The sequence below is a fragment of the Brassica oleracea genome, chromosome C9, assembly GCF_000695525.1.
Source record: "Brassica oleracea var. oleracea cultivar TO1000 chromosome C9, BOL, whole genome shotgun sequence".
Taxonomy (NCBI): domain Eukaryota; kingdom Viridiplantae; phylum Streptophyta; class Magnoliopsida; order Brassicales; family Brassicaceae; genus Brassica; species Brassica oleracea.
In genome coordinates, this window is record NC_027756.1 from 18,332,414 (window position 1) to 18,339,376 (window position 6,963).

The window sequence follows — 6,963 nt, forward strand, 5'->3', positions numbered from 1 at the left end:
TTTGTTTTGGCTGGTTTCTCAGCAAGCTATCGTGACAAATGAGGAGAGATTTCGAAGGCATATTGGGGTTTCTAATGTATGCCGAGTGTGTAGAGGGGGTGTGGAGTCGATAATACATGTTCTTAGGGATTGTCCAGCTATGCAAGGTATATGGGACCGTATTATACCGAGGGTTAAGAGGCAAAGTTTCTTTCAGCAGTCTCTGTTTGAATAGACTTATGATAACCTTTCGAGCTCGGAGGTTAAAACTGAGACGGGTCCTTGGGTAGTTCTTTTTGCAGTAGCAATTTGGTGGGCTTGGAAGTGGCGGTGTGGGAACGTCTTTGGGGTGAAGCGACTGTGTAGGGACCGAGTGCAGTTTGTTAAAGAACAGGCCAAGGAAATCAACATGTGCAGTGCGAAGAAAGAAGCGGTGAGGATAACGAGAGTAGAGAGGTGGATTAAGTGGGAGAAACCGCCAACAGGATGGTTTATGGTGAATACGGATGGGGTTTTGCGTGGGAATCCAGGGCTTGCTACGGCTGGCGGTGTGTTGAGAGATGAGAATGGTAGTTGGCTCTGTGGTTTTGGTCTGAATATCGGGCGTTGCTCTGCACCTTTGGCTGAGCTTTGGGGTGTCTACTATGGTCTGTTGATTGCTTGGCAAAAAAGAGTGAGGTGTGTGGAGGTAGAAGTGGACTCTGTTGTGGTGGTTGGCTTCTTTCAGACAGGGATTGCGGAGACGCATCCTTTGTCCTTCCTAGTACGATTGTGCTATGGCTTTATCTCTAGGGACTGGATAGTCCGCTTTAAACACGTCTACAGAGAAGTTAATGGTCTTGCAGATGGCTTGGCTACTTATGCTTTTTCTCTAGTGTTAGGATTTCATATTTTTGATGTTGTTCCAAGTAGAAGTTAGTCTCTTGTTGATTGAGGATGGTTCAGACCCGCCTAAGTTGAGGCATGTGGTCGAGTAGTACATTTTTTTTTTTTTTTGAAATAAATTAAACTTGGGAGGTTTTCCTCCCTTGTATTCACAAAAAAAAAATGTATAATGGTACTTATAGAGAAACACACTAATAATATTGATTTTTAAGTATTTTTTTACTTGTATTTTTCATATATTTCATTGATGAATTCTAAATAAGAATACGAGCATCATTTTTGGTTAGAGATTATTTTCCATTTTTTGATAATATATTTTAATACTTAAAAGTATTAAAATACTTGTTTTAAAATTTCATAAATTTGACATTAAAATCTATAACATAACAAGTGTATGTAACGTTTCTTATAAATTGCCTGAATCTTTCAAAACTAAAACGTTTTTTATTTCTTTTGTTTTATGTTTAACATCATCCAACTTCCATTAAATCAAGACTGTATCTCATGTAAAACTGATACAAGAAAAAGGAACATAAAACTATATAAAAGATGGATAAACTGAAAATACTTTTGCTAATCGACCAGCTGCTTGATTAAAATGTCGAGGAACCCATATGATATAATCTCTGCCTTCTCCGGCTTCTATTTTTAATATAAATCGAGTTATGCACACTGATGATAGTATGATACCAATTTGAACATTGTTTTTATAATGAGAAACTTATGATGTTAATCCTCTAAATTGCTACTTTCTAAAATGTAATGTATATATGTCCCAATCACCAATAATGAAATTGTCCAGTGATGTTTAACATACAAAAACGTAAATATATTCATTTTCTAACACGAATCAAATCTCGCTATCCCCAACTATAAAAAGCAGTAGTCTGAATTTGATACCTTCAACGACATTTACAATTCGAAATCATTATTATTTGTCGTGTAAACTTTTAAAATTGGAGTCGTATCTTGTGCAATGCATATAGACAAAAGCCCTCATCATTATTGATACGACTGGATCAGATAATAAAATAAGTGAATTCAAATATATATGTACTACATTTAACTGCATATCAAAACGCCATTTAAATTCACATTTTTTTATGTTTGCCTCCGAGAGACGTTATAATTTCGTAATCCATACACTTTTTTTAATCAGTTTTAATGTTCATGTTTCCATAGGTAACTGGGTGTTCTCCTGCACCCGTGTAGTATAATTTTCTGAATTTAAAAATAAATTTTTATTAATATTGTATATTTTATTATTTTCTTACTAATATTTTAATATAAATTTTATTTAGTTAAACATAAAATTAAGATAAAAATAAATTTTTATTTAAAATTATATTTAATAATATAGGCATATATTTAAAATTATAATCTTATACATTTTTACATCTATTTCTTTTGGTTAAATATATAAAATCAACTTATATAAGATTAATAACATTGATATAAAATTATATAATTATCAAAAAATAAAAAAGTAGACATTATTTAAAAATATGTAAATATAAAAGAAACTAATAATTTTACGATTAAAAATTAATAATTTTCTTAAAAAATTGTATAAAATTTACGTAATAAAAATTGTATAATTATAAAAAATATTATTAAAAAATATTTCAAAATTTATAGTGTCATATTTGAATATATTTCTTTTAACGGTGATGTATGATTTATTACCATATTTTTAATTTTTTTTATCAAATACATACATTAATATTAAATATAATTTTTTATGTCATTGTCATCAATTTTAATAATCACGTCAGAATTTTTTTTGTGAAAATTATTATGTGGCAAATCATTTCTAATGTGCAGGGGATAATCATTCAAGCTTGTTTTACTGTGTAAAACTAAAAATCATGAAGTTTCATTTCATTAAATCCCGTTACACAATTTTTTTTAACTCCATTACACAATATATTCATCGCACAGCATGACGTAATTAATATGACAAACAAACAACAAAGGAAGAAAACAGTACTTCACACGATCGAGTCCAGCAAGACCCAATGAGATAAAACAACATTCTCATAAAACCCAACTTAATTAACCAAACTCTTTTAGAATATTAACACCAACATTGTTTACGCTCTTTTGGCGGGGATTGACATTCCACCGCAGCCAAGCAGAGCGGCAAAGAAACACTTAATCTGAAGCTTGATGCTACCTTGGAGCTTTGGTCCCATGAACTCGGCTGCTAGAAGGTTGACGAGGGCCGTGTAGAGAGCAGGCGTTGAACAGCCCGACAGTGATCAATGCAGCCGGGCTGTTATCTCTATAAATACTTGACAATGCAATCCCTAAAACGATTCCAAATGGTGTTGTAAGAGTATGTTTATTGGGATAATCCCTAAAGTCGGTTCTTAGTTTAAAAAAAACATAAAAGAAAAGAGGAAAGAAAGAGAGAGAGAAAGAAAAGAAGAAAGGAGACACAAGCAACCACACATCTCTCCTCTAGTCAACTGATTTGGGACACGTGCAGTATGAGACGTTGCTTGGCTATCTCTTGTGTTTTCTTCCTTTTTTTTTTTTAATTATAATTATCTTAAGATACTTAAGAGTCAGCAATAAAAATATGCTTTAACAGCGAAAAAGGCGATCACCAACTTTTCCACAGTTGTATATTCCGCCTAGTCACAATATACAATATTTTGTCAGTATAAACATGTGCTATATCTAAAAGACAGAATGGATTTACATGAGTAATTAAACCATTATCTCAATTCCATTTGTACTTGTATAAATATGTATTGTATCAAAACTCAATAAATATGTAGCTTCCAGATTACCTGGAGGATGCAGCCACCAAGACCCATGCCTTCAAACATTTGGTGAAAACAAAGATTTGCAACAAAAGAGGTCTCAACCTTTAACGGTGCATGTGTCATTTGTTGCACCTAGAGATAGTGCAATGACCACAGAGTGAACTATAGTTCCAAGCTCCAAAACCTGTCGATATGTGTTTGCACAAAGATATGGAAATGAAATGCTTTATTTAATTGTTTATAACTTATAGCATTTTAAAAAGGTAAGTTTAAGTGGTGTACTAACCATTTGCTCGGTACCCCAATAACTGTGAGCCACTATCATCTTTAGTAGTTAATGTAACTCCGTGACGGTGGCTATGACCATGAGCTATTATCGGATTCGCTCTCTCCTGATCACCGTTACCAGCAGCAGGCACAATTTCACTACCGGTCTTGCTACTGTAGAAGCTAGTAGCCATTATGGCAGAGTGACTAGTCACCGACAACATAGCGACAAATCCCGTGAATGGGAACTTTTGCCACGGGTCATCCTCTAGACATTCTGACGACAACATCTGGAAGGAGTCAGGTAAAACATGCATGAAACTTGTTCCCATGGACGGATCTGAGATTTCAGGGGTCTGAAACATTTTGTAAAGAACTTTTATAAAACAAAATTTCATAATTTGGAGGCCTTAACTATGTAAAATCTCTCCAAAAATTTTGGAGGCGGAGACCAATGTTTCATCCGGCTGTCCCAGATCCGGAGCTGCTTGTTCCCAAGATGATTCCTGACGCAAAAGCCTTAACACTCGTGAAAGTGTTTCCGTCTGGATGGAGAAAAGAAACATCTCGGCTGAAGAGAGGAGCTGAGACGCCTATCATGCTTGTCAAAAGGATGGCGACGATCGATATGATTTTTAGAGGTAATGCTTTAGCCTTGTTGACGCATGGGTTTGTTGACTCGGCTTCACATTCATTAGGCGCGTTGACATCGCCGGAGATACGGTGAAGCTGATAACTATTAGTGCAAATAAAAAGAGCTTGATGAGTGTTGTTGCCGGAGCCGCCATTATATTTGTTTTAGAAACTTCTATTTGTTTTTGTCTTCTTTAGATGTTTTGCACTCTTGAGTTCTATTTTGCTTTCTTACGACTTAAGCTTATATAGGAAAAATTAGCATGCTACTCCCATGCCTGAGTTTCGGTGACGTTGAATAGGTTTCATCTTATTACGGAAGAAGAATGACACGAAGGTGAAAAGACGATTGTTTATGTTTTGGATTTGGTGTAATTGAAATATTCTTGCTCACGTACGTAATATGGAATTGTACGGATCTTGCCTTTACCCAAGTCGTTTAACGCGTGCGGTCGCAGTTATATGTTGAATTATTTGAGAGGGGGTAGGTGGGGGAGGCAAGGATAGTCAGTACAGGTCCTGATACCAAGCTTTAGAAGCCTGAGCTTCCGGCCTTGAATTTTATTATCCCTTTTTAGCTTTGTGGTAATGGTAAATTTTGTTTACATGTCATGTATTCGAATTTTTTGCCTTGCATATTATTATAATTTTTATAAATATATCTGTAAACGACCCCCATAAGTTTGGTTTGAGCTTCTTGTCGTGATAATAACCGGGCCGGCACATAAGTTAGATAATTTTGTGACGTTTCTTACATAATAATTAATACGAATTATTTAATAGATGTTATGATGAATGTTATAAACTATTTAAAGAAATGTTACAAGTTGACAATTTGTTAAAGTTTTTTCCATTGACAAAAATATGTTGGGGTATCTTAATCGGTTAAGAGACTTTTTTTTTGGGCAAACCTTACCTAATATTAAAGAGGTCAAAGTCACTCCATAGAGGAGGCATTACAAAGAGAAGATAGAGCTGCCTTAGCAAGGTTATCAGCAACTACATTGTTCAAACGAGAAATAAAAAAAAAGGAGATAGATGAGAAGGCCCGACTCCATAGTATCCAAGGGTGGATGGGGAAAATAATTCCAGTAGGGGGGAGATTGATTGTTCTTGAGCACGCTTGCAGTAGTTGAGGAACTGAGTTAACAGAGGAGTCTGGTTTGAAGAGTGATGAAGTGAGTTCCCAGGCTTGGGTAGCAAAAGGACACTGCAGAAGTACATGAATTTCACTTTCCACACATCTTTTACAGGTTGTATCTGCTCACATTCCTCGACGGGTCAAAGCGGAACCAACAGGGAGAGCCCCGCTTATAGCTTTCCAAAGGAACAGGTTTACCTTGGGAGAACACTTCACATTCCAGACATTGCGTTTCCAGGCAAAGTCCATTGGATCAGGGGAGTGAGAGTTTAACTTAGCTAGAGCATATCCTGATTTTGTAGAGTAGTTGCCATTCTTTCCCGGTAAGCATTGGAGACAGTCCTCCATTGCTAGTTTGCTGGGGATTAGTGTTCGAATACAATCCTCATATTGAGGCAGGTGTTCTCTGATCATACATACGTTCCAATCTTGCGAGGTTAGGGAGATGAGGTGACTAACTCTGAGATTTTCGTTAATGACAGTCGGCGGCCCAATGGGACGTACCAGTAGCTTTGCAGACAGCCACGGGTCTTTCCAGATCCTTATGTTCTCGCCATTCCCAATAGACCAGCCCAGTCCCAGCTTCAGGACTTCCTTGCCTACCATGATGCCTCGCCATCCGTGAGATATGGAGCCCGAGACAGAGCATTCCATAATGTTGGCAGAGGAGCAGTATTTTCCCAGTAAAGTTTTGCCGAGGAGGGAGGTTGGAGATCTGATCAATCTCCAAATAAGCTTAGTCAACAACGCATTGTTGAAGACTTCAATGTCCCTAAAGCCCAATCCTCCATCGGTCTTGGGGAGAGTTAGCTTGTCCCAAGCTACCCAGCATAGTTTCTTGACTGCAGGTGTAGCATCCCACCAGAATCGGGTCATAGCCGATTGAATCTGGTTACATAGGGATTTGGGTAGCCTAAAACATGATATAGCGTATGAGGGCAGAGCAGCAAGAACCGTTTTGAGTGGGACTAGCTTTCCGGCACTAGAAAGATATCTCGACGACCAGCTGTGAGAGCATTGTCGGATCCTATCAACAATGCTAGCAAAGATATCTCTCTTTCTCCGTCCAAAGTGCTCCGGAAGCCCTAGATATTTACCCATAACTCCATCATTAGAGATATCAAGAGCAGCTCGGACCCTGGTCTTCACTTCCGGTCTCGTTTTCGACGAGAAGGTAATAGACGATTTAGACTTATTGATGCATTGACCCGACGCTTGCTCATATCGGCTCAGGATGGAGAGGAAGGTCGATCAACTGGTGACGTTTGATCGACAGAAGAACAT

General features: G+C 37.1%; 1 pseudogene; it reads right to left on the reverse strand.

The window, feature by feature from the left end:
• Positions 1 to 2,759: 2,759 nt before the first annotated feature.
• On the reverse strand, positions 2,760 to 4,693 carry LOC106316894 (annotated as a pseudogene).
• Positions 4,694 to 6,963: the final 2,270 nt, after the last annotated feature.